Below are 27,655 nucleotides of genomic sequence, written 5' to 3'. Positions count from 1 at the left end.
CTAAGGCAACCGCTCAAACTAAGGCAACCCCTCAAATTAAGGCAGCCCCTCAAACTAAGGCAACAGCTCAAACTAAGGCTGCCCCTCAAACTAAGGCAACCGCTCAAAATAAGGCAACCCCTCAATCTCAGGCAACCGCTCAAACTAAGGCAACCTCTCAAACTAAGGCAACCGCTCAAACTAAGGCAACCCCTCAAATTAAGGCAGCCCCTCAAACTAAGGCAACTGCTCAAACTGATGCAGCCCCTCAAACTAAGTCAACTGCTCAAACTAAGGCAACCCCTCAAACTCAGGCAACCGCTCAAACTAAGGCAACCCCTCAAACTAAGGCAGACTCTCATATGAAGGCAACCCCTCAAACTAAGGCAACCCCTCAAACTAAGGCAACCCCTCAAATTAAGGCAGCCCCTCAAACTAAGGCAACCGCTCAAACTAAGGCAGCCCCTCAAACTAAGGGAACCGCACAAACTAAGGCAACCCCTCAAATTGAGGCAACCGCTCAAACGAAGGCAACCCCTCAAACTAAGGCAACCGCTCAAACTATGGCAACCCCTCAAACTAAGGCAGCCCCTCAAACTAAGGCAACCGCTCAAACTAAGGCAGCCCCTCAAACTAAGGCAACCTCACAAACTAAGGCAACCCCTCAAACTCAGGCAACCGCTCAAACTAAGGCAACCCCTCAAACTAAGGCAGACTCTCAAACTAGGGCAACCCTTCAATCTAAGGCAACCCCTCAATCTAAGGCAGCCGCTCAAACTAAGGCAACCGCTCAAACTAAGGCAGGCCCTCAAACTAAGGCAACCCCTCAAACTATGGCAACCGCTCAAACTAAGGCAGACTCTCAAACTCTGGCAACCGCTCAAACTAAGGCAACCCCTCAAATTAAGGCGGACTCTCAAACTAAGGCAACCCATCAATCTAAGGCAACCCCTCAATCTAAGGCAGCCGCTCAAACTAAGGCAACCGCTCAAACTAAGGCAGCCCCTCAAACTAAGGCAACCCCTCAAACTATGGCAACCGCTCAAACTAAGGCAGACTCTCAAACTAAGGCAACTCCTCAAACTAAGGCAGACTGCCAAACTAAGGTAACCCCTCAATCGAAGGTTACCCCTCAAACTGAGGGATCCCCTCAAAATAAGGCAGCCTCTGAAACTAAGGCAACCACTCAAACAAAGGCAACCGCTCAAACTAAGGCAGCCCCTCAAACTAAGGCAACAACTGAAACTAAGGCAACCCCTCGAACTAAGGCAGCCCCTCAAACTAAGGCATCCGCTCAAACGAAGGCAACCGCTCAAGCTAAGGCAACCCCTCAAACTAAGGCAACCGCTCAAAATAAGGCAACCCCTCAAACTAAGGCAACCCCTCAAGCTAAGGCAACCCCTCAAACTAAGGCAACCGCTCAAAATAAGGCAACCCCTCAAACTAAAGCAACCCCTCAAGCTAAGGCAATCGCTCAAAATAAGGCAACCCCTCAAACTAAGGCATCCCCTCAAACTAAGGCAACCGCTCAAAATAAGGCAACCCCTCAAACTAAGGCAACCCCTCAAGCTAAGGCAACCCCTCAAACGAAGGCAACGGCTCAAACTAAGGCAGACTCTCAAACTAAGGCAACCCCTCAAACTAAGGCAACCCCTCAAACTAAGGCTACCCCTCAAACTAAGGCATCCCCTCAAACTAAGGCAACCGCTCAAAATAAGGCAACCCCTCAAACTAAGGCAACCCCTCAAGCTAAGGCAACCCCTCAAACTAAGGCAACGGCTCAAACTAAAGAAGACTCTCAAACTAATGCAACCCCTCAAACTAAGGTAACCCCTCAAATTAAGGCAGCCCCTCAAACTAAGGCAACCACTCAAACTTAGGCAGCAACACAAACAAAGGCAACCGCTCAAACTAAGGCAACCGCTCAAAATAAGGCAACCACTCAAACAAAGACAGCCCCTCAAAATAAGGCAACCACTCAAACAAAGGCAGCCCCTCAAACTAAGGCAACCCCTCAAACGAAGGCAACCGCTCAAACTACGCAGCCCCTCAAAGTAAGGCAACCGCTCAAACTAAGGCATCCCCTCAAACTAAGGCAACCGCTCAAACTAAGGCATCCCCTCAAACTAAGGCAACCAATGAAACTAAGGCAACCCTTCTAAATAAGGCAACCTCTCAAACTAAGGCAACCGCTCAAACTAAGGCGACCGCTCAAAATAAGGCAACCGCTCAAACTAAGGCAACCGCTCAAACTAAGGCAGCCCCTCAAACTAAGGCAACCACTGAAACTAAGGCAACCCCTCTAAGACAACCGCTCAAACTAAGGCAACTGTTCAAACGAAGGCAACTGCTCAAGCTAAGGCACCCCCTCAAAATAAGGCAACCCCTCAAACGAAGGCAACCGCTCAAACTATGGCAACCCCTCAAACTAAGGCAACCCCTCAAAATAAGGCAACCACTCAAACTAAGGCAACCGCTCAAGCTAAGGCAAACCCTCAAACGAAGGCAACCGCTCAAACTAAGGCAAACCCTCAAACTAAGGCAACCCCTCAAACTAAGGCAACCTCTCAAACTAAGGCATCACCTCAAACTAAGGCAACCCCTCAAATTAAGGCAACCCCTCAAATTAAGGCAGCCCCTCAAACTAAGGCAACAGCTCAAACTAAGGCAACCCCTCAAACTGAGGCATCCGCTCAAAATCAGGCAACCGCTCAAACTGAGGCAACCCCTCAAACTAAGGCAACCGCTCAAACTGAGGCAACCCCTCAAATTAAGGCAGCCCCTCAAATTAAGGCAACAGCTCAAACTAAGTCTGCCCCTCAAACTCAGGCAACCGCTCAAACTAAGGCAACCCCTCAATCTCAGGCAACCTCTCAAACTAAGGCAACCGCTCAAACTATGGCAACCCCTCAAGTTAAGGCAGCCCCTCAAACTAAGGCAACCGCTCAAACTGAGGCAGCCCCTCAAACTAAGGCAACTGCTCAAACTAAGGCAACCCCTCAAACTCAGGCAACCGCTCAAACTAAGGCAACCCCTCAAACTAAGGCAGACTCTCATATGAAGGCAACCCCTCAAACTAAGGCAACCCCTCAAACTAAGGCAACCCCTCAAATTAAGGCAGCCCCTCAAACTAAGGCAACCGCTCAAACTGAGGCAACCCCTCAAACTAAGGCAACCGCTCAAACTAAGGCAACCCCTCAAATTAAGGCAGCCCCTCAAACTAAGGCAACAGCTCAAACTAAGGCTGCCCCTCAAACTAAGGCAACCGCTCAAACTAAGGCAACCCCTCAATCTCAGGCAACCGCTCAAACTAAGGCAACCTCTCAAACTAAGGAAACCGCTCAAACTAAGGCAACCCCTCAAATTAAGGCAGCCCCTCAAAATAAGGCAACTGCTCAAACTGATGCAGCCCCTCAAACTAAGGCAACTGCTCAAACTAAGGCAACCCCTCAAACTCAGGCAACCGCTCAAACTAAGGCAACCCCTCAAACTAAGGCAGACTCTCATATGAAGGCAACCCCTCAAACTAAGGCAACCCCTCAAACTAAGGCAACCCCTCAAATTAAGGCAGCCCCTCAAACTAAGGCAACCGCTCAAACTAAGGCAGCCCCTCAAACTAAGGGAACCGCACAAACTAAGGCAACCCCTCAAACTGAGGCAACCGCTCAAACGAAGGCAACCCCTCAAACTAAGGCAACCGCTCAAACTATGGCAACCCCTCAAACTAAGGCAGCCCCTCAAACTAAGGCAACCGCTCAAACTAAGGCAGCCCCTCAAACTAAGGCAACCTCACAAACTAAGGCAACCCCTCAAACTCAGGCAACCGCTCAAACTAAGGCAACCCCTCAAACTAAGGCAGACTCTCAAACTAGGGCAACCCTTCAATCTAAGGCAACCCCTCAATCTAAGGCAGCCGCTCAAACTAAGGCAACCGCTCAAACTAAGGCAGCCCCTCAAACTAAGGCAACCCCTCAAACTATGGCAACCGCTCAAACTAAGGCAGACTCTCAAACTCTGGCAACCGCTCAAACTAAGGCAACCCCTCAAATTAAGACGGACTCTCAAACTAAGGCAACCCTTCAATCTAAGGCAACCCCTCAATCTAAGGCAGCCGCACAAACTAAGGCAACCGCTCAAACTAAGGCAGCCCCTCAAACTAAGGCAACCCCTCAAACTATGGCAACCGCTCAAACTAAGGCAGACTCTCAAACTAAGGCAACCCCTCAAACTAAGGCAGACTGCCAAACTAAGGTAACCCCTCAATCGAAGGTTACCCCTCAAACTGAGGGATCCCCTCAAAATAAGGCAGCCCCTGAAACTAAGGCAATCACTCAAACAAAGGCAACCGCTCAAACTATGGCAGCCCCTCAAACTAAGGCAACCACTGAAACTAAGGCAACCCCTCGAACTAAGGCAGCCCCTCAAACTAAGGCATCCGCTCAAACGAAGGCAACCGCTCAAGCTAAGGCAACCCCTCAAACTAAGGCAACCGCTCAAAATAAGGCAACCCCTCAAACTAAGGCAACCCCTCAAGCTAAGGCAACCCCTCAAACTAAGGCAACCGCTCAAAATAAGGCAACCCCTCAAACTAAGGCAACCCCTCAAGCTAAGGCAATCGCTCAAAATAAGGCAACACCTCAAACTAAGGCATCCCCTCAAACTAAGGCAACCGCTCAAAATAAGGCAACCCCTCAAACTAAGGCAACCCCTCAAGCTAAGGCAACCCCTCAAACGAAGGCAACCGCTCAAACTAAGGTAGACTCTCAAACTAAGGCAACCCCTCAAACTAAGGCAACCCCTCAAACTAAGGCTACCCCTCAAACTAAGGCATCCCGTCAAACTAAGGCAACCGCTCAAAATAAGGCAACCCCTCAAACTAAGGCAACCCCTCAAGCTAAGGCAACCCCTCAAACTAAGGCAACCCCTCAAGCTAAGGCAACCCCTCAAACTAAGGCAACCGCTCAAAATAAGGCAACCCCTCAAACTAAGGCAACCCCTCAAGCTAAGGCAATCGCTCAAAATAAGGCAACCCCTCAAACTAAGGCATCCCCTCAAACTAAGGCAACCGCTCAAAATAAGGCAACCCCTCAAACTAAGGCAACCCCTCAAGCTAAGGCAACCCCTCAAACGAAGGCAACCGCTCAAACTAAGGTAGACTCTCAAACTAAGGCAACCCCTCAAACTAAGGCAACCCCTCAAACTAAGGCTACCCCTCAAACTAAGGCATCCCCTCAAACTAAGGCAACCGCTCAAAATAAGGCAACCCCTCAAACTAAGGCAACCCCTCAAGCTAAGGCAACCCCTCAAACTAAGGCAACCGCTCAAACTAAGGCAGACTCTCAAACTAAGGCAACCCCTCAAACTAAGGTAACCCCTCAAATTAAGGCAGACCCTCAAACTAAGGCAACCACTCAAACTAAGGCAGCAACTCAAACAAAGGCAACCGCTAAAACTAAGGCAACCAATCAAAATAAGGCAACCACTCAAACAAAGGCAGCCCCTCAAAATAAGGCAACCACTCAAAAAAAGGCAGCCCCTCAAACTAAGGCAACCCCTCAAACGAAGGCAACCGCTCAAACTAAGGCAGCCCCTCAAAGTAAGGCAACCGCTCAAACTAAGGCATCCCCTCAAACTAAGGCAACCGCTCAAACTAAGGCATCCCCTCAAACTAAGGCAACAAATGAAACTAAGGCAACCCTTCTAACTAAGGCAACCGCTCAAACTAAGGCAACAGCTCTAACTAAGGCGACCGCTCAAAATAAGGCAACCCCTCAAACTAAGGCAACCGCTCAAACTACGGCAACCCCTCAAACTAAGGCTACCCTGAAACAGTAGTATCCCCTCAAACTAAGGCAGCCCCTGAAACTAAGGCAACAACTCAAACTAAGGCAACCGCTTAAACTAAGGCAGCCCCTCAAACGAAGGCAACCACTGAAACTAAGGCAACCCCTCAAACTAAGGCAGCCCCTCAAACTAAGGCATCCGCTCAAACGAAGGCAACCGCTCAAGCTAAGGCAACACCTCAAACTAAGGCTACCCCTCAAACTAAGGCATCCCCTCAAACTAAGGCAACCGCTCAAAATAAGGCAACCCCTCAAACTAAGGCAACAGCTCAAACTATGGCAACGCCTCAAACTAAGGCAACCCCTCAAACTAAGGCAACCCCTCAAACTAAGGCAACCGCTCAAGCTAAGGCAACCCCTCAAACTCAAGCAACCGCTCAAACTAAGGCAGACTGCCAAACTAAGGCAACGTCCTCAATCTAAGGCTACCCCTCAAACTGAGGCATCCGCTCAAACGAAGGCAACCGCTCAAGCTAAGGCAACCCCTCAAACTAAGGCAACCGCTCAAAATAAGGCAACCCCTCAAACTAAGGCAACCCCTCAAGCTAAGGCAACCCCTCAAACTAAGGCAACCGCTCAAAATAAGGCAACCCCTCAAACTAAGGCAACCCCTCAAGCTAAGGCAATCGCTCAAAATAAGGCAACCCCTCAAACTAAGGCATCCCCTCAAACTAAGGCAACCGCTCAAAATAAGGCAACCCCTCAAACTAAGGCAACCCCTCAAGCTAAGGCAACCCCTCAAACGAAGGCAACCGCTCAAACTAAGGCAGACTCTCAAACTAAGGCAACTCCTCAAACTAAGGCAACCCCTCAAACTATGGCAACCGCTCAAACTAAGGCAACCGCTCAAACTAAGGCAGCCCCTCAAACTAAGGCAACCCCTCAAACTAAGGCAGCCCCTCAAACTAAGGCAACCGCTCAAACTAAGGCAGCCCCTCAAACTAAGGCAACCTCATAAACTAAGGCAACCCCTCAAACTCAGGCAACCGCTCAAACTAAGGCAACCCCTCAAACTAAGGCAGACTCTCAAACTAAGGCAACCCTTCAATCTAAGGCAACCCCTCAATCTAAGGCAGACGCTCAAACTAAGGAAACCGCTCAAACTAAGGCAGCCCCTCAAACTAAGGCAACCCCTCAAACTATGGCAACCGCTCAAACTAAGGCAGACTCTCAAACTAAGGCAACCCCTCAAACTAAGGCAGACTGCCAAACTAAGGTAACCCCTCAATCTAAGGCTACCCCTCAAACTGAGGGATCCCCTCAAAATAAGGCATCCCCTGAAACTGAGGCAACCACTCAAACTAAGGCAACCGCTCAAACTAAGGCAGCCCCTCAAACTAAGGCAACAACTGAAACTAAGGCAACCCCTCTAACTCAAGCAGCCCCTCAAACTAAGGCATCCGCTCAAACGAAGGCAACCGCTCAAGCTAAGGCAAGCCCTCATACTAAGGCTACCCCTCAAACTAAGGCATCCCCTCAAACTAAGGCAACCGCTCAAAATAAGGCAGCCCCTCAAAGTAAGGCAACCGCTCAAATTATGGCAACCCCTCAAAATAAGGCTACCGCTCAAACTAAGGCAGACTCTCAAACTAAGGCAACCACTGAAACTAAGGCAAGCCCTCTAACTGAGGCAACCGCTCAAGCTAAGGCAACCGTTCAAACTACGGCGACCGCTCAAAATAAGGCAAACCCTCAAACTAAGGCAACCGCTCAAACTATGGCAACCCCTCAAACTAAGGCAGACTTCCAAACTAAGGCAACCCCTCAATCTAAGGCTACCCCTGAAACAGAGGTATCCCCTCAAACTAAGGCAGCCCCTGAAACTAAGGCAACCACTCAAACTAAGGCAACCGCTCAAACTAAGGCAGCCCCTCAAACTAAGGCAACCACTGAAACTAAGGCAACCCCTCAAACTAAGGCAGCTCCTCAAACTAAGGCATCCGCTCAAACGAAGGCAACCGCTCTAGCTAAGGCAACACCTCAAACTAAGGCAACCCCTCAAACTAAGGCAACCACTGAAACTAAGGCAACCCCTCAAACTAAGGCAGCCCCTCAAACTAAGGCATCCGCTCAAACGAAGGCAACCGCTCAAGCTAAGGCAACACCTCAAACTAAGGCAACCCCTCAAACTAAGGCATCCCCTCAAACTAAGGCAACCGCTCAAAATAAGGCAACCCCTCAAACTATGGCAACCGCTCAAACTAAGGCAGCCCCTCATACTGAGGCAACAGCTCAAACTATGGCAACCCCTCAAACTAAGGCAACCGCTCAAACTAAGGCAGACTGCCAAACTAAGGCAACCCCTCAATCTAAGGCTACCCCTCAAACTGAGGCTACCCCTCAAACTAAGGCTACCCCTCAAACTAAGGCAACCCCTCAAACTAAGGCAACCGCTCAAACTAAGGCAACACCTCAAACTAAGGCAGACTGCCAAACTAAGGCAACCCCTCAATCTAAGGCTACCCCTCAAACTGAGGCATCCCCTCAAACTAAGGCAGCCCCTGAAACTAAGGCTGCCCCTCAAAGTAAGGCAACCACTGAAACTAAGGCAACCCCTCTAACTGAGGCAACCGCTCAAACTAAGGCAGCCGCTCAAACTAACGCAGCCGCTCAAAATGAGAAGAATCTCAAACTAAGGGAACTGCTCAAACTAAGGCAACGTCTCAAAATGAGGCAGCCCCTCAAACTAAGGCAGACTCTCAAACTCAGGCAACCGCTCAATCGAAGGCAACCCCTCAAATCTAAGGCAGCCGCTCAAATTAAGGCAACCGCTCAAACTAAGGCAACCGCTCAAGCTAAGGCAAACCCTCAAACAAAGGCAACCGCTCAAACTAAGGCAATCCCTCAAACTAAGGCAACCCCTCAAATTAAGGCAGCCCCTCAAACTAAGGCAACCTCTCAAACTAAGGCATCACCTCAAACAAGTGCAACCGCTGAAACTAAGGCAACGCCTCAAACTCAGGCAACCGCTCAAACTAAGGCAACCCCTCAAACTAAGGCAACCCCTCAAACTAAGGCAACCCCTCAAATTAAGGCAACCCCTCAAATTAAGGCAGCCCCTCAAACTAAGGCAACCGTTCAAACTAAGGCGACCGCTCAAAATAAGGCAACCCCTCAAACTAAGGCAACCGCTCTAAGACAACCGCTCAAACTAAGGCAACCGTTCAAACGAAGGCAACTGCTCAAGCTAAGGCACCCCCTCAAAATAAGGCAACCCCTCAAACTAAGGCAACCGCTCAAACTATGGCAACCCCTCAAACTAAGGCAACCCCTCAAAATAAGGCAACCACTCAAACTAAGGCAACCGCTCAAGCTAAGGCAAACCCTCAAACTAAGGCAACCGCTCAAACTAAGGCAAACCCTCAAACTAAGGCAAACCCTCAAATTAAGGCAGCCCCTCAAACTAAGGCAACCTCTCAAACTAAGGCATCACCTCAAACTAAGGCAACCCCTCAAATTAAGGCAACCCCTCAAATTAAGGCAGCCCCTCAAACTAAGGCAACAGCTCAAACTAAGGCAACCCCTCAAACTGAGGCATCCGCTCAAACTCAGGCAACCGCTCAAACTGAGGCAACCCCTCAAACTAAGGCAACCGCTCAAACTGAGGCAACCCCTCAAATTAAGGCAGCCCCTCAAACTAAGGCAACAGCTCAAACTAAGTCTGCTCCTCAAACTAAGGCAACCGCTCAAACTAAGGCAACCCCTCAATCTCAGGCAACCGCTCAAACTAAGGCAACCTCCCAAACTAAGGCAACCGCTCAAACTATGGCAACCCCTCAAGTTAAGGCAGCCCCTCAAACTAAGGCAACCGCTCAAACTGAGGCAGCCCCTCAAACTAAGGCAACTGCTCAAACTAAGGCAACCCCTCAAACTCAGGCAACCGCTCAAACTAAGGCAACCCCTCAAACTAAGGCAGACTCTCATATGAAGGCAACCCCTCAAACTAAGGCAACCCCTCAAACTAAGGCAGACTCTCATATGAAGGCAACCCCTCAAACTAAGGCAACCGCTCAAACTGAGGCAACCCCTCAAACTAAGGCAACCGCTCAAACTAAGGCAACCCCTCAAATTAAGGCAGCCCCTCAAACTAAGGCAACAGCTCAAACTAAGGCTGCCCCTCAAACTAAGGCAACCGCTCAAACTAAGGCAACCCCTCAATCTCAGGCAACCGCTCAAACTAAGGCAACCTCTCAAACTAAGGCAACCGCTCAAACTAAGGCAACCCCTCAAATTAAGGCAGCCCCTCAAACTAAGGCAACTGCTCAAACTGATGCAGCCCCTCAAACTAAGGCAACTGCTCAAACTAAGGCAACCCCTCAAACTCAGGCAACCGCTCAAACTAAGGCAACCCCTCAAACTAAGGCAGACTCTCATATGAAGGCAACCCCTCAAACTAAGGCAACCCCTCAAACTAAGGCAACCCCTCAAATTAAGGCAGCCCCTCAAACTAAGGCAACCGCTCAAACTAAGGCAGCCCCTCAAACTAAGGCAACCTCACAAACTAAGGCAACCCCTCAAACTCAGGCAACCGCTTAAACTAAGGCAACCCCTCAAACTAAGGCAGACTCTCAAACTAGGGCAACCCTTCAATCTAAGGCAACCCCTCAATCTAAGGCAGCCGCTCAAACTAAGGCAACCGCTCAAACTAAGGCAGCCCCTCAAACTAAGGCAACCCCTCAAACTATGGCAACCGCTCAAACTAAGGCAGACTCTCAAACTCTGGCAACCGCTCAAACTAAGGCAACCCCTCAAATTAAGGCGGACTCTCAAACTAAGGCAACCCTTCAATCTAAGGCAACCCCTCAATCTAAGGCAGCCGCTCAAACTAAGGCAACCGCTCAAACTAAGGCAGCCCCTCAAACTAAGGCAACCCCTCAAACTATGGCAACCGCTCAAACTAAGGCAGACTCTCAAACACAGCAACCCCTCAAACTAAGGCAGACTGCCAAACTAAGGTAACCCCTCAATCGAAGGTTACCCCTCAAACTGAGGGATCCCCTCAAAATAAGGCAGCCCCTGAAACTAAGGCAACCACTCAAACAAAGGCAACCGCTCAAACTAAGGCAGCCCCTCAAACTAAGGCAACCACTGAAACTAAGGCATCCCCTCGAACTAAGGCAGCCCCTCAAACTAAGGCATCCGCTCAAACGAAGGCAACCGCTCAAGCTAAGGCAACCCCTCAAACTAAGGCAACCGCTCAAAATAAGGCAACCCCTCAAACTAAGGCAACCCCTCAAGCTAAGGCAACCCCTCAAACTAAGGCAACCGCTCAAAATAAGGCAACCCCTCAAACTAAGGCAACCCCTCAAGCTAAGGCAATCGCTCAAAATAAGGCAACCCCTCAAACTAAGGCATCCCCTCAAACTAAGGCAACCGCTCAAAATAAGGCAACCCCTCAAACTAAGGCAACCCCTCAAGCTAAGGCAACCCCTCAAACGAAGGCAACCGCTCAAACTAAGGCAGACTCTCAAACTAAGGCAACTCCTCAAACTAAGGCAACCCCTCAAACTATGGCAACCGCTCAAACTAAGGCAACCGCTCAAACTAAGGCAGCCCCTCAAACTAAGGCAACCCCTCAAACTAAGGCAGCCCCTCAAACTAAGGCAACCGCTCAAACTAAGGCAGCCCCTCAAACTAAGGCAACCTCATAAACTAAGGCAACCCCTCAAACTCAGGCAACCGCTCAAACTAAGGCAACCCCTCAAACTAAGGCAGACTCTCAAACTAAGGCAACCCTTCAATCTAAGGCAACCCCTCAATCTAAGGCAGACGCTCAAACTAAGGAAACCGCTCAAACTAAGGCAGCCCCTCAAACTAAGGCAACCCCTCAAACTATGGCAACCGCTCAAACTAAGGCAGACTCTCAAACTAAGGCAACCCCTCAAACTAAGGCAGACTGCCAAACTAAGGTAACCCCTCAATCTAAGGCTACCCCTCAAACTGAGGGATCCCCTCAAAATAAGGCATCCCCTGAAACTGAGGCAACCACTCAAACTAAGGCAACCGCTCAAACTAAGGCAGCCCCTCAAACTAAGGCAACAACTGAAACTAAGGCAACCCCTCTAACTCAAGCAGCCCCTCAAACTAAGGCATCCGCTCAAACGAAGGCAACCGCTCAAGCTAAGGCAAGCCCTCATACTAAGGCTACCCCTCAAACTAAGGCATCCCCTCAAACTAAGGCAACCGCTCAAAATAAGGCAGCCCCTCAAAGTAAGGCAACCGCTCAAATTATGGCAACCCCTCAAAATAAGGCTACCGCTCAAACTAAGGCAGACTCTCAAACTAAGGCAACCACTGAAACTAAGGCAAGCCCTCTAACTGAGGCAACCGCTCAAGCTAAGGCAACCGTTCAAACTACGGCGACCGCTCAAAATAAGGCAAACCCTCAAACTAAGGCAACCGCTCAAACTATGGCAACCCCTCAAACTAAGGCAGACTTCCAAACTAAGGCAACCCCTCAATCTAAGGCTACCCCTGAAACAGAGGTATCCCCTCAAACTAAGGCAGCCCCTGAAACTAAGGCAACCACTCAAACTAAGGCAACCGCTCAAACTAAGGCAGCCCCTCAAACTAAGGCAACCACTGAAACTAAGGCAACCCCTCAAACTAAGGCAGCTCCTCAAACTAAGGCATCCGCTCAAACGAAGGCAACCGCTCTAGCTAAGGCAACACCTCAAACTAAGGCAACCCCTCAAACTAAGGCAACCACTGAAACTAAGGCAACCCCTCAAACTAAGGCAGCCCCTCAAACTAAGGCATCCGCTCAAACGAAGGCAACCGCTCAAGCTAAGGCAACACCTCAAACTAAGGCAACCCCTCAAACTAAGGCATCCCCTCAAACTAAGGCAACCGCTCAAAATAAGGCAACCCCTCAAACTATGGCAACCGCTCAAACTAAGGCAGCCCCTCATACTGAGGCAACAGCTCAAACTATGGCAACCCCTCAAACTAAGGCAACCGCTCAAACTAAGGCAGACTGCCAAACTAAGGCAACCCCTCAATCTAAGGCTACCCCTCAAACTGAGGCTACCCCTCAAACTAAGGCTACCCCTCAAACTAAGGCAACCCCTCAAACTAAGGCAACCGCTCAAACTAAGGCAACACCTCAAACTAAGGCAGACTGCCAAACTAAGGCAACCCCTCAATCTAAGGCTACCCCTCAAACTGAGGCATCCCCTCAAACTAAGGCAGCCCCTGAAACTAAGGCTGCCCCTCAAAGTAAGGCAACCACTGAAACTAAGGCAACCCCTCTAACTGAGGCAACCGCTCAAACTAAGGCAGCCGCTCAAACTAACGCAGCCGCTCAAAATGAGAAGAATCTCAAACTAAGGGAACTGCTCAAACTAAGGCAACGTCTCAAAATGAGGCAGCCCCTCAAACTAAGGCAGACTCTCAAACTCAGGCAACCGCTCAATCGAAGGCAACCCCTCAAATCTAAGGCAGCCGCTCAAATTAAGGCAACCGCTCAAACTAAGGCAACCGCTCAAGCTAAGGCAAACCCTCAAACAAAGGCAACCGCTCAAACTAAGGCAATCCCTCAAACTAAGGCAACCCCTCAAATTAAGGCAGCCCCTCAAACTAAGGCAACCTCTCAAACTAAGGCATCACCTCAAACAAGTGCAACCGCTGAAACTAAGGCAACGCCTCAAACTCAGGCAACCGCTCAAACTAAGGCAACCCCTCAAACTAAGGCAACCCCTCAAACTAAGGCAACCCCTCAAATTAAGGCAACCCCTCAAATTAAGGCAGCCCCTCAAACTAAGGCAACCGTTCAAACTAAGGCGACCGCTCAAAATAAGGCAACCCCTCAAACTAAGGCAACCGCTCTAAGACAACCGCTCAAACTAAGGCAACCGTTCAAACGAAGGCAACTGCTCAAGCTAAGGCACCCCCTCAAAATAAGGCAACCCCTCAAACTAAGGCAACCGCTCAAACTATGGCAACCCCTCAAACTAAGGCAACCCCTCAAAATAAGGCAACCACTCAAACTAAGGCAACCGCTCAAGCTAAGGCAAACCCTCAAACTAAGGCAACCGCTCAAACTAAGGCAAACCCTCAAACTAAGGCAAACCCTCAAATTAAGGCAGCCCCTCAAACTAAGGCAACCTCTCAAACTAAGGCATCACCTCAAACTAAGGCAACCCCTCAAATTAAGGCAACCCCTCAAATTAAGGCAGCCCCTCAAACTAAGGCAACAGCTCAAACTAAGGCAACCCCTCAAACTGAGGCATCCGCTCAAACTCAGGCAACCGCTCAAACTGAGGCAACCCCTCAAACTAAGGCAACCGCTCAAACTGAGGCAACCCCTCAAATTAAGGCAGCCCCTCAAACTAAGGCAACAGCTCAAACTAAGTCTGCTCCTCAAACTAAGGCAACCGCTCAAACTAAGGCAACCCCTCAATCTCAGGCAACCGCTCAAACTAAGGCAACCTCTCAAACTAAGGCAACCGCTCAAACTATGGCAACCCCTCAAGTTAAGGCAGCCCCTCAAACTAAGGCAACCGCTCAAACTGAGGCAGCCCCTCAAACTAAGGCAACTGCTCAAACTAAGGCAACCCCTCAAACTCAGGCAACCGCTCAAACTAAGGCAACCCCTCAAACTAAGGCAGACTCTCATATGAAGGCAACCCCTCAAACTAAGGCAACCCCTCAAACTAAGGCAACCCCTCAAATTAAGGCAGCCCCTCAAACTAAGGCAACCGCTCAAACTGAGGCAACCCCTCAAACTAAGGCAACCGCTCAAACTAAGGCAACCCCTCAAATTAAGGCAGCCCCTCAAACTAAGGCAACAGCTCAAACTAAGGCTGCCCCTCAAACTAAGGCAACCGCTCAAACTAAGGCAACCCCTCAATCTCAGGCAACCGCTCAAACTAAGGCAACCTCTCAAACTAAGGCAACCGCTCAAACTAAGGCAACCCCTCAAATTAAGGCAGCCCCTCAAACTAAGGCAACTGCTCAAACTGATGCAGCCCCTCAAACTAAGGCAACTGCTCAAACTAAGGCAACCCCTCAAACTCAGGCAACCGCTCAAACTAAGGCAACCCCTCAAACTAAGGCAGACTCTCATATGAAGGCAACCCCTCAAACTAAGGCAACCCCTCAAACTAAGGCAACCCCTCAAATTAAGGCAGCCCCTCAAACTAAGGCAACCGCTCAAACTAAGGCAGCCCCTCAAACTAAGGGAACCGCACAAACTAAGGCAACACCTCAAACTGAGGCAACCGCTCAAACGAAGGCAACCCCTCAAACTAAGGCAACCGCTCAATCTATGGCAACCCCTCAAACTAAGGCAGCCCCTCAAACTAAGGCAACCGCTCAAACTAAGGCAGCCCCTCAAACTAAGGCAACCTCACAAACTAAGGCAACCCCTCAAACTCAGGCAACCGCTTAAACTAAGGCAACCCCTCAAACTAAGGCAGACTCTCAAACTAGGGCAACCCTTCAATCTAAGGCAACCCCTCAATCTAAGGCAGCCGCTCAAACTAAGGCAACCGCTCAAACTAAGGCAGCCCCTCAAACTAAGGCAACCCCTCAAACTATGGCAACCGCTCAAACTAAGGCAGACTCTCAAACTCTGGCAACCGCTCAAACTAAGGCAACCCCTCAAATTAAGGCGGACTCTCAAACTAAGGCAACCCTTCAATCTAAGGCAACCCCTCAATCTAAGGCAGCCGCTCAAACTAAGGCAACCGCTCAAACTAAGGCAGCCCCTCAAACTAAGGCAACCCCTCAAACTATGGCAACCGCTCAAACTAAGGCAGACTCTCAAACACAGCAACCCCTCAAACTAAGGCAGACTGCCAAACTAAGGTAACCCCTCAATCGAAGGTTACCCCTCAAACTGAGGGATCCCCTCAAAATAAGGCAGCCCCTGAAACTAAGGCAACCACTCAAACAAAGGCAACCGCTCAAACTAAGGCAGCCCCTCAAACTAAGGCAACCACTGAAACTAAGGCATCCCCTCGAACTAAGGCAGCCCCTCAAACTAAGGCATCCGCTCAAACGAAGGCAACCGCTCAAGCTAAGGCAACCCCTCAAACTAAGGCAACCGCTCAAAATAAGGCAACCCCTCAAACTAAGGCAACCCCTCAAGCTAAGGCAACCCCTCAAACTAAGGCAACCGCTCAAAATAAGGCAACCCCTCAAACTAAGGCAACCCCTCAAGCTAAGGCAATCGCTCAAAATACGGCAACCCCTCAAACTAAGGCATCCCCTCAAACTAAGGCAACCGCTCAAAATAAGGCAACCCCTCAAACTAAGGCAACCCCTCAAGCTAAGGCAACCCCTCAAACGAAGGCAACCGCTCAAACTAAGGCAGACTCTCAAACTAAGGCAACTCCTCAAACTAAGGCAACCCCTCAAACTAAGGCTACCCCTCAAACTAAGGCATCCCCTCAAACTAAGGCAACCGCTCAAAATAAGGCAACCCCTCAAACTAAGGCAACCCCTCAAGCTAAGGCAACCCCTCAAACTAAGGCAACCGCTCAAACTAAGGCAGACTCTCAAACTAAGGCAACCCCTCAAACTAAGGTAACCCCTCAAATTAAGGCAGCCTCTCAAACTAAGGCAACCACTCAAACTAAGGCAGCAACTCAAACAAAGGCAACCGCTAAAACTAAGGCAACCGCTCAAAATAAGGCAACCACTCAAACAAAGGCAGCCCCTCAAAATAAGGCAACCACTCAAACAAAGGCAGCCCCTCAAACTAAGGCAACCGCTCAAACTAAGGCATCCCCTCAAACTAAGGCAACCAATGAAACTAAGGCAACCCTTCTAACTAAGGCAACCGCTCAAACTAAGGCAACCGCTCAAACTAAGGCGACCGCTCAAAATAAGGCAACCCCTCAAACTAAGGCAACCGCTCAAACTATGGCAACCCCTCAAACTAAGGCTACCCTGAAACAGTGGTATCCCCTCAAACTAAGGCAGCCCCTGAAACTAAGGCAACCTCTCAAACTAAGGCAACCGCTTAAACTAAGGCAGCCCCTCAAACGAAGGCAACCACTGAAACTAAGGCAACCCCTCAAACTAAGGCAGCCCCTCAAACTAAGGCATCCGCTCAAACGAAGGCAACCGCTCAAGCTAAGGCAACACCTCAAACTAAGGCTACCCCTCAAACTAAGGCATCCCCTCAAACTAAGGCAACCGCTCAAAATAAGGCAACCCCTCAAACTAAGGCAACAGCTCAAACTATGGCAACGCATCAAACTAAGGCAACCCCTCAAACTAAGGCAACCCCTCAAACTAAGGCAACCGCTCAAGCTAAGGCAACCCCTCAAACTCAGGCAACCGCTCAAACTAAGGCAGACTGCCAAACTAAGGCAACGTCCTCAATCTAAGGCTACCCCTCAAACAGAGGCATCCCCTCAAACTAAGGCAACCCCTCAAACTAAGGCAACCGCTCAAACCAAGGCAGACTCTCAAACTAAGGCAACCCCTCAAACGAAGACAGACTGCCAAACTAAGGCAACCCCTCAATCTAAGGCTACCCCTCAAACTGAGGCATCCCCTCAAACTATGGCAGCCCCTGAAACTAAGGCAACCGCTCAAACTAAGGCACCCGCTCAAACTAAGGCAGCCCCTCAAACTATGGCATCCACTGAAACTAAGGCAACCCCTCTAACTAAGGCAACCGCTCAAACTAAGGCAGCCGCTCAAACTAAGGCAGCCGCTCAAAATGAGAAGAATCTCAAACTAAGGCAACCGCTCAAACTAAGGCAACGTCTCAAACTGAGGGAGCCCCTCAAACTAAGGCAGACTCTCAAACTCAGGAAACCGCTCAATCGAATGCAACCCCTCAAACTAAGGCTGCCCCTCAAACTAAGGCAACCGTTCAAACTAAGGCGACCGCTCAAAATAAGGCAACCCCTCAAACTAAGGCAACCCCTCTAAGACAACCGCTCAAACTAAGGCAACCGTTCAAACGAAGGCAACTGCTCAAGCTAAGGCACCCCCTCAAAATAAGGCAACCCCTCAAACTAAGGCAACCGCTCAAACTATGGCAACCCCTCAAACTAAGGCAACCCCTCAAAATAAGGCAACCACTCAAACTAAGGCAACCGCTCAAGCTAAGGCAAACCCTCAAACTAAGGCAACCGCTCAAACTAAGGCAAACCCTCAAACTAAGGCAACCCCTCAAATTAAGGCAGCCCCTCAAACTAAGGCAACCTCTCAAACTAAGGCATCACCTCAAACTAAGGCAACCCCTCAAATTAAGGCAACCCCTCAAATTAAGGCAGCCCCTCAAACTAAGGCAACAGCTCAAACTAAGGCAAGCCCTCAAACTGAGGCATCCGCTCAAACTCAGGCAACCGCTCAAACTGAGGCAACCCCTCAAACTAAGGCAACCGCTCAAACTGAGGCAACCCCTCAAATTAAGGCAGCCCCTCAAACTAAGGCAACAGCTCAAACTAAGTCTGCCCCTCAAACTAAGGCAACCGCTCAAACTAAGGCAACCCCTCAATCTCAGGCAACCGCTCAAACTAAGGCAACCTCTCAAACTAAGGCAACCGCTCAAACTATGGCAACCCCTCAAGTTAAGGCAGCCCCTCAAACTAAGGCAACCGCTCAAACTGAGGCAGCCCCTCAAACTAAGGCAACGGCTCAAACTAAGGCAACCCCTCAAACTCAGGCAACCGCTCAAACTAAGGCAACCCCTCAAACTAAGGCAGACTCTCATATGAAGGCAACCCCTCAAACTAAGGCAACCCCTCAAACTAAGGCAACCCCTCAAATTAAGGCAGCCCCTCAAACTAAGGCAACTGCTCAAACTGAGGCAACCCCTCAAACTAAGGCAACCGCTCAAACTAAGGCAACCCCTCAAATTAAGGCAGCCCCTCAAACTAAGGCAACAGCTCAAACTAAGGCTGCCCCTCAAACTAAGTCAACCGCTCAAACTAAGGCAACCCCTCAATCTCAGGCAACCGCTCAAACTAAGGCAACCCCTCAAATTAAGGCAGCCCCTCAAACTAAGGCAACTGCTCAAACTGATGCAGCCCCTCAAACTAAGGCAACTGCTCAAACTAAGGCAACCCTTCAAACTCAGGCAACCGCTCAAACTAAGGCAACCCCTCAAACTAAGGCAGACTCTCATATGAAGGCAACCCCTCAAACTAAGGCAACCCCTCAAACTAAGGCAACCCCTCAAATTAAGGCAGCCCCTCAAACTAAGGCAACCGCTCAAACTAAGGCAGCCCCTCAAACTAAGGGAACCGCACAAACTAAGGCAACCCCTCAAACTGAGGCAACCGCTCAAACGAAGGCAACCCCTCAAACTAAGGCAACCGCTCAATCTATGGCAACCCCTCAAACTAAGGCAGCCCCTCAAACTAAGGCAACCGCTCAAACTAAGGCAGCCCCTCAAACTAAGGCAACCTCACAAACTAAGGCAACCCCTCAAACTCAGGCAACCGCTTAAACTAAGGCAACCCCTCAAACTAAGGCAGACTCTCAAACTAGGGCAACCCTTCAATCTAAGGCAACCCCTCAATCTAAGGCAGCCGCTCAAACTAAGGCAACCGCTCAAACTAAGGCAGCCCCTCAAACTAAGGCAACCCCTCAAACTAAGGCAGCCGCTCAAACTAAGGCAGACTCTCAAACTCTGGCAACCGCTCAAACTAAGGCAACCCCTCAAATTAAGGCGGACTCTCAAACTAAGGCAACCCTTCAATCTAAGGCAACCCCTCAATCTAAGGCAGCCGCTCAAACTAAGGCAACCGCTCAAACTAAGGCAGCCCCTCAAACTAAGGCAACCCCTCAAACTATGGCAACCGCTCAAACTAAGGCAGACTCTCAAACACAGCAACCCCTCAAACTAAGGCAGACTGCCAAACTAAGGTAACCCCTCAATCGAAGGTTACCCCTCAAACTGAGGGATCCCCTCAAAATAAGGCAGCCCCTGAAACTAAGGCAACCACTCAAACAAAGGCAACCGCTCAAACTAAGGCAGCCCCTCAAACTAAGGCAACCACTGAAACTAAGGCAACCCCTCGAACTAAGGCAGCCCCTCAAACTAAGGCATCCGCTCAAACGAAGGCAACCGCTCAAGCTAAGGCAACCCCTCAAACTAAGGCAACCGCTCAAAATAAGGCAACCCCTCAAACTAAGGCAACCCCTCAAGCTAAGGCAACCCCTCAAACTAAGGCAACCGCTCAAAATAAGGCAACCCCTCAAACTAAGACAACCCCTCAAGCTAAGGCAATCGCTCAAAATAAGGCAACCCCTCAAACTAAGGCATCCCCTCAAACTAAGGCAACCGCTCAAAATAAGGCAACCCCTCAAACTAAGGCAACCCCTCAAGCTAAGGCAACCCCTCAAACGAAGGCAACCGCTCAAACTAAGGCAGACTCTCAAACTAAGGCAACCCCTCAAACTAAGGCAACCCCTCAAACTAAGGCTACCCCTCAAACTAAGGCATCCCCTCAAACTAAGGCAACCGCTCAAAATAAGGCAACCCCTCAAACTAAGGCAACCCCTCAAGCTAAGGCAACCCCTCAAACTAAGGCAACCGCTCAAACTAAGGCAGACTCTCAAACTAAGGCAACCCCTCAAACTAAGGTAACCCCTCAAATTAAGGCAGCCCCTCAAACTAAGGCAACCACTCAAACTAAGGCAGCAACTCAAACAAAGGCAACCGCTAAAACTAAGGCAACCGCTCAAAATAAGGCAACCACTCAATCAAAGGCAGCCCCTCAAAATAAGGCAACCACTCAAACAAAGGCAGCCCCTCAAACTAAGGCAACCCCTCAAACGAAGGCAACCGCTCAAACTAAGGCAGCCCCTCAAAGTAAGGAAACCGCTCAAACTAAGGCATCCCCTCAAACTAAGGCAACCGCTCAAACTAAGGCATCCCCTCAAACTAAGGCAACCAATGAAACTAAGGCAAACCTTCTAACTAAGGCAACCGCTCAAACTAAGGCAACTGCTCAAACTAAGGCGACCGCTCAAAATAAGGCAACCCCTCAAACTAAGGCAACCGCTCAAACTATGGCAACCCCTCAAACTAAGGCTACCCTGAAACAGTGGTATCCCCTCAAACTAAGGCAGCCCCTGAAACTAAGGCAACCTCTCAAACTAAGGCAACCGCTTAAACTAAGGCAGCCCCTCAAACGAAGGCAACCACTGAAACTAAGGCAACCCTTCAAACTAAGGCAGCCCCTCAAACTAAGGCATCCGCTCAAACGAAGGCAACCGCTCAAGCTAAGGCAACACCTCAAACTAAGGCTACCCCTCAAACTAAGGCATCCCCTCAAACTAAGGCAACCGCTCAAAATAAGGCAACCCCTCAAACTAAGGCAACAGCTCAAACTATGGCAACGCCTCAAACTAAGGCAACCCCTCAAACTAAGGCAACCCCTCAAACTAAGGCAACCGCTCAAGCTAAGGCAACCCCTCAAACTCAGGCAACCGCTCAAACTAAGGCAGACTGCCAAACTAAGGCAACGTCCTCAATCTAAGGCTACCCCTCAAACTGAGGCATCCCCTCAAACTAAGGCAACTCCTCAAACTAAGGCAACCGCTCAAACCAAGGCAGACTCTCAAACTAAGGCAACCCCTCAAACGAAGACAGACTGCCAAACTAAGGCAACCGCTCAAACTAAGGCACCCGCTCAAACTAAGGCAGCCCCTCAAACTATGGCATCCACTGAAACTAAGGCAACCCCTCTAACTAAGGCAACCGCTCAAACTAAGGCAGCCGCTCAAACTAAGGCAGCCGCTCAAAATGAGAAGAATCTCAAACTAAGGCAACCGCTCAAACTAAGGCAACGTCTCAAACTGAGGGAGCCCCTCAAACTAAGGCAGACTCTCAAACTCAGGAAACCGCTCAATCGAATGCAACCCCTCAAACTAAGGCAGCCCCTCAAACTAAGGCAACCCCTCAAACTGTGGCAACTGATCAAACTAAGGCAGCCCCTCATACTGAGCAAACCACTCAAACTATGGCAACCCCTCAAACTAAGGCAACCGCTCAAACGAAGGCAACCGCTCAAGCTAAGGCAACCCCTCAAACTAAGGCTACCCCTCAAACTAAGGCATCCCCTCAAACTAAGGCAACCGCTCAAAATCAGGCAACCCCTCAAACTAAGGCAACCCCTCAAACAAAGGCAAACGCTCAAACTAAGGCAACCCCTCAAACTAAGGCAGACTCTCAAACTAAGGCAACCCATCAATCTAAGGCAACCCCTCAAGCTAAGGCAGCCGCTCAAACTAAGGCAACCGCTCAAACTAAGGCAGCCGCTCAAAATGAGAAGAATCTCAAACTAAGGGAACCGCTCAAACTAAGGCAACGTCTCAAACTGAGGCAGCCCCTCAAACTAAGGCAGACTCTCAAACTCAGGCAACGGCTCAATCGAAGGCAACCCCTCAATCTAAGGCAGCCGCTCAAATTAAGGCAACCGCTCAAACTAAAGCAACCCCTCAAACTATGGCAACCGCTCAAACTAAGGCAACCGCTCAAACTAAGGCAGCCCCTCAAACTAAGGCAACCCCTCAAACTAAGGCAGCCCCTCAAACTAAGGCAACCGCTCAAACTAAGGCAGCCCCTCAAACTAAGGCAACCTCATAAACTAAGGCAACCGCTCAAACTAAGGCAACCCTTCAATCTAAGGCAACCCCTCAATCTAAGGCAGAAGCTCAAACTAAGGAAACCGCTCAAACTAAGGCAGCCCCTCAAACTAAGGCAACCCCTCAAACTATGGCAACCGCTCAAACTAAGGCAGACTCTCAAACGAAGGCAACCCCTCAAACTAAGGCAGACTGCCAAACTAAGGTAACCCCTCAATCTAAGGCTACCCCTCAAACTGAGGGATCCCCTCAGAATAAGGCATCCCCTGAAACTGAGGCAACCACTCAAACTAAGGCAACCGCTCAAACTAAGGCAGCCCCTCAAACTAAGGCAACAACTGAAACTAAGGCAACCCCTCTAACTCAAGCAGCCCCTCAAACTAAGGCAACCGCTCAAACGAAGGCAACCGCTCAAGCTAAGGCAAGCCCTCATACTAAGGCTACCCCTCAAACTAAGGCATCCCCTCAAACTAAGGCAACCGCTCAAAATAAGGCAGCCCCTCAAAGTAAGGCAACCGCTCAAATTATGGCAACCCCTCAAAATAAGGCTACCGCTCAAACTAAGGCAGACTCTCAAACTAAGGCAACCACTGAAACTAAGGCAAGCCCTCTAACTGAGGGAACCGCTCAAGCTAAGGCAACCGTTCAAACTACGGCGACCGCTCAAAATAAGGCAAACCCTCAAACTAAGGCAACCGCTCAAACTATGGCAACCCCTCAAACTAAGGCAGACTTCCAAACTAAGGCAACCCCTCAATCTAAGGCTACCCCTGTAACAGAGGTATCCCCTCAAACTAAGGCAACCGCTCAAACTAAGGCAGCCCCTCAAACTAAGGCAACCACTGAAACTAAGGCAACCCCTCAAACTAAGGCAGCTCCTCAAACTAAGGCATCCGCTCAAACGAAGGCAACCGCTCAAGCTAAGGCAACACCTCAAACTAAGGCAACCCCTCAAACTAAGGCAACCACTGAAACTAAGGCAACCCCTCAAAATAAGGCAGCCCCTCAAACTAAGGCATCCGCTCAAACGAAGGCAACCGCTCAAGCAAAGGCAACACCTCAAACTAAGGCAACCCCTCAAACTAAGGCATTCCCTCAAACTAAGGCAACCGCTCAAAATAAGGCAACCCCTCAAACTAAGGCAACAGCTCAAACTATGGCAACCCCTCAAACTATGGCAACCGCTCAAACTAAGGCAGCCCCTCATACTGAGGCAACAGCTCAAACTATGGCAACCCCTCAAACTAAGGCAACCGCTCAAACTAAGGCAGACTGCCAAACTAAGGCAACCCCTCAATCTAAGGCTACCCCTCAAACTGAGGCATCCCCTCAAACTAAGGCAACCCCTCAAACTAAGGCAACCCCTCAAACTAAGGCAACCGCTCAAACTAAGGCAACACCTCAAACTAAGGCAGACTGCCAAAGTAAGGCAACCCCACAATCTAAGGCTACCCCTCAAACTGAGGCATCCCCTCAAACTAAGGCAGCCCCTGAAACTAAGGCAGCCCCTCAAAGTAAGGCAACCACTGAAACTAAGGCAACCCCTCTAACTAAGGCAACCGCTCAAACTAAGGCAGCCGCTCAAACTAACGCAGCCGCTCAAAATGAGAAGAATCTCAAACTAAGGGAACCGCTCAAACTAAGGCAACGTCTCAAAATGAGGCAGCCCCTCAAACTAAGGCAGACTCTCAAACTCAGTCACCCGCTCAATCGAAGGCAACCCCTCAAATCTAAGGCAGCCGCTCAAATTAAGGCAACAGCTCAAACTAAGGCAACCGCTCAAGCTAAGGCAAACCCTCAAACAAAGGCAACCGCTCAAACTAAGGCAATCCCTCAAACTAAGGCAACCCCTCAAATTAAGGCAGCCCCTCAAACTAAGGCAACCGCTCAAACTAAGGCATCACCTCAAACTAAGGCAACCCCTCAAACTAAGGCAACCCCTCAAATTGAGGCAGCCCCTCAAACTAAGGCAACCGCTCAAACTAAGGCAACCCCTCAAACTAAGGCAACCCCTCAAACTAAGGCAACCCCTCAAATTGAGGCAGCCCCTCAAACTAAGGCAACCGCTGAAACTAAGGCAACCCCTCAAACTCAGGCAACCGCTCAAACTAAGGCAACCCCTCAAACTAAGGCAACCCCTCAAACTAAGGCAACCCCTCAAATTGAGGCAGCCCCTCAAACTAAGGCAACCGTTCAAACTAAGGCGACCGCTCAAAATAAGGCAACCCCTCAAACTAAGGCAACCGCTCAAACTAAGGCAGCCGCTCAAACTAAGGCAACCCCTCAAATTGAGGCAGCCCCTCAAACTAAGGCAACCGTTCAAACTAAGGCGACCGCTCAAAATAAGGCAACCCCTCAAACTCAGGCAACCGCTCAAACTAAGGCAACCCCTCAAACTAAGGCAACCCCTCAAATTGAGGCAGCACCTCAAACTAAGGCAACCTTTCAAACTAAGGCGACCGCTCAAAATAAGGCAACCCCTCAAACTAAGGCAACCGCTCAATCTAAGGCAACCCCTCAAACTAAGGCAGCCCCTCAAACTAAGGCAACCCCTCAAACTAAGGCAACCGCTCAAACTAAGGCAGCCCCTCATACTGAGGCAACCGCTCAAACTATGGCAACCCCTCAAACTCAGGCAACCGCTCAAACGAAGGCAACCGCTCAAGCGAAGGCAACCCCTCAAACTAAGGCTACCCCTCAAACTAAGGCATCCCCTCAAACTAAGGCAACCGCTCAAAATAAGGCAACCCCTCAAACTAAGGCAACAGCTCAAACTGTGGCAAAGCCTCAAACTAAGGAAACCCCTCAAACTAAGGCAACCGCTCAAACTAAGGCAGACTGCCAAACTAAGGCAACCCCTCAAACTAAGGCTACCCCTCAAACTGAGGCATCCCCTCAAACTAAGGCAACCCCTCAAACTAAGATAACCCCTCAAACTAAGGCAACCGCTCAAACTAAGGCAACACCTCAAACTAAGGCAGACTGCCAAACTAAGGCAACTCCTCAATCTAAGGCTACCCCTCAAACTGAGGCATCCCCTCAAACTAAGGCAGCCCCTGAAACTAAGGCAGCCCCTCAAACTAAGGCAACCACTGAAACTAAGGCAACCCCTCAAACTAAGGCAACCGCTCAAACTAAGGCAACACCTCAAACTAAGGCAGCCCCTCAAACTAAGGCAGCCCCTGAAACTAAGGCAGCCCCTCAAACTAAGGCAACCACTGAAACTAAGGCAACCCCTCTAACTAAGGCAACCGCTCAAACTAAGGCAGCCGCTCAAACTAAGGCAGCCGCTCAAAATGAGAAGAATCTCAAACTAAGGGAACCGCTCAAACTAAGGCAACGTCTCAAAATGAGGCAGCCCCTCAAACTAAGGCAGACTCTCAAACTCAGGCAACCGCTCAATCGAAGGCAACCCCTCAAATCTAAGGCAACCGCTCAAATTAAGGCAACCGCTCAAACTAAGGCAGCCCCTCAAACTAAGTCAACCCCTCAAACTATGGCAACCGTTCAAACTAAGGCAGCCCCTCATACTGAGGCAACCGCTCAAACTAAGGCAACCCCTCAAACTCAGGCAACCGCTCAAAATAAGGCAACCACTCAAATTAAGGCAGCCCCTCAAACTAAGGCAACCGCTCAAACTAAGGCAGCCCCTCAAACGAAGGCAACCTCTCAAACTAAGGGAAACCCTCAAACTCAGGCAACCGCTCAATCTAAGGCAGCCGCTCAATCTAAGGCAACAGCTCAAACTAAGGCAGCCCCTCAAACTAAGGAAAACCCTCAAACTATGGCAACCGCTCAAACTAAGGCAATGGCTCAAACTAAGGCAGACTCTCTAACGAAGGCAACCCCTCAAACTAAGGCACACTGCCAAACTAAGGCAACCCCTCAATCTAAGGCCACTCCTCAAATCTAAGGCAGCCGCTCAAACTAAGGCAACCGCTCAAACTAAGGCAACCACTGAAACTAAGGCAACCCCTCTAACTAAGACAACCGCTCAAACTAAGGCAACCGTTCAAAATAAGGCAACCCCTCAAACTAAGGCAACAGCTCAAACTATGGCAACCCCTCAAACTAAGGCAACCGCTCAAACTAAGGCAGCCCCTCAAACTAAGGCAACACCTCAAACTAAGGCTACCCCTCAAACTAAGGCATCCCCTCAAACTAAGGCAACCGCTCAAAATAAGGCAACCCCTCGAACTCAGGCAACCGCTCAATCTAAGGCAACCGCTCAAGCTAAGGCAACCCCTCAAACTAAGGCTACCCCTCAAACTAAGGCATCCCCTCAAACTAAGGCAACCGCTCAAATTAAGGCAACGCCTCAAACTAAGGCAACCCCTCAAACTAAGGCAACCGCTCAAACTAAGGCAGACTGCCAAACTAAGGCAACCCCTCAATCTAAGGCTACCCCTCAAACTGAGGCATCCCCTCAAACTAAGGCAACCCCTCAAACTAAGGCAACCCCTCAAACTAAGGCAACCGCTCAAACTAAGGCAACACCTCAAACTAAGGCTACCCCTCAAACTGAGGCATCCCCTCAAACTAAGGCAGCCCCTGAAACTAAGGCAGCCCCTCAAACTAAGGCAACCACTGAAACTAAGGCAACCCCTCTAACTAAGGCAACCGCTCAAACTAAGGCAGCCGCTCAAACTAAGGCAGCCGCTCAAAATGAGAAGAATCTCAAACTAAGGGAACCGCTCAAACTAAGGCAACGTCTCAAAATGAGGCAGCCCCTCAAACTAAGGCAGACTCTCAAACTCAGGCAACCGCTCAATCGAAGGCAACCCCTCAAATCTAAGGCAACCGCTCAAATTAAGGCAACCGCTCAAACTAAGGCAGCCCCTCAAACTAAGTCAACCCCTCAAACTATGGCAACCGCTCAAACTAAGGCAGCCCCTCATACTGAGGCAACCGCTCAAACCAAGGCAACCCCTCAAACTCAGGCAACCGCTCAAACTAAGGCAACCACTCAAATTAAGGCAACCCCTCAAACTAAGGCAACCGCTCAAACTAAGGCAGCCCCTCAAACGAAGGCAACCTCTCAAACTAAGGGAAACCCTCAAACTCAGGCAACCGCTCAATCTAAGGCAACCGCTCAAACTAAGGCAACCCCTCAAACTAAGGCAACCGCTCAAACTATGGCAACCCCTCAAACTAAGGCAACCCCTCAAACTATGGCATACCCTCAAACTAAGGCAACCCCTCAAACTAAGGCAGCCCCTCAAACTAAGGCAACCGCTCAAACTAAGGCAGCCCCTCAAACTAAGGCAACA

The sequence above is a fragment of the Heterodontus francisci genome, chromosome 16 (genome assembly GCF_036365525.1).
Source record: "Heterodontus francisci isolate sHetFra1 chromosome 16, sHetFra1.hap1, whole genome shotgun sequence".
Classification (NCBI taxonomy): Eukaryota; Metazoa; Chordata; class Chondrichthyes; order Heterodontiformes; family Heterodontidae; genus Heterodontus; species Heterodontus francisci.
The sequence above is the reverse complement of the archived record's forward strand: the minus strand, read 5'-3'. Positions refer to the sequence as shown.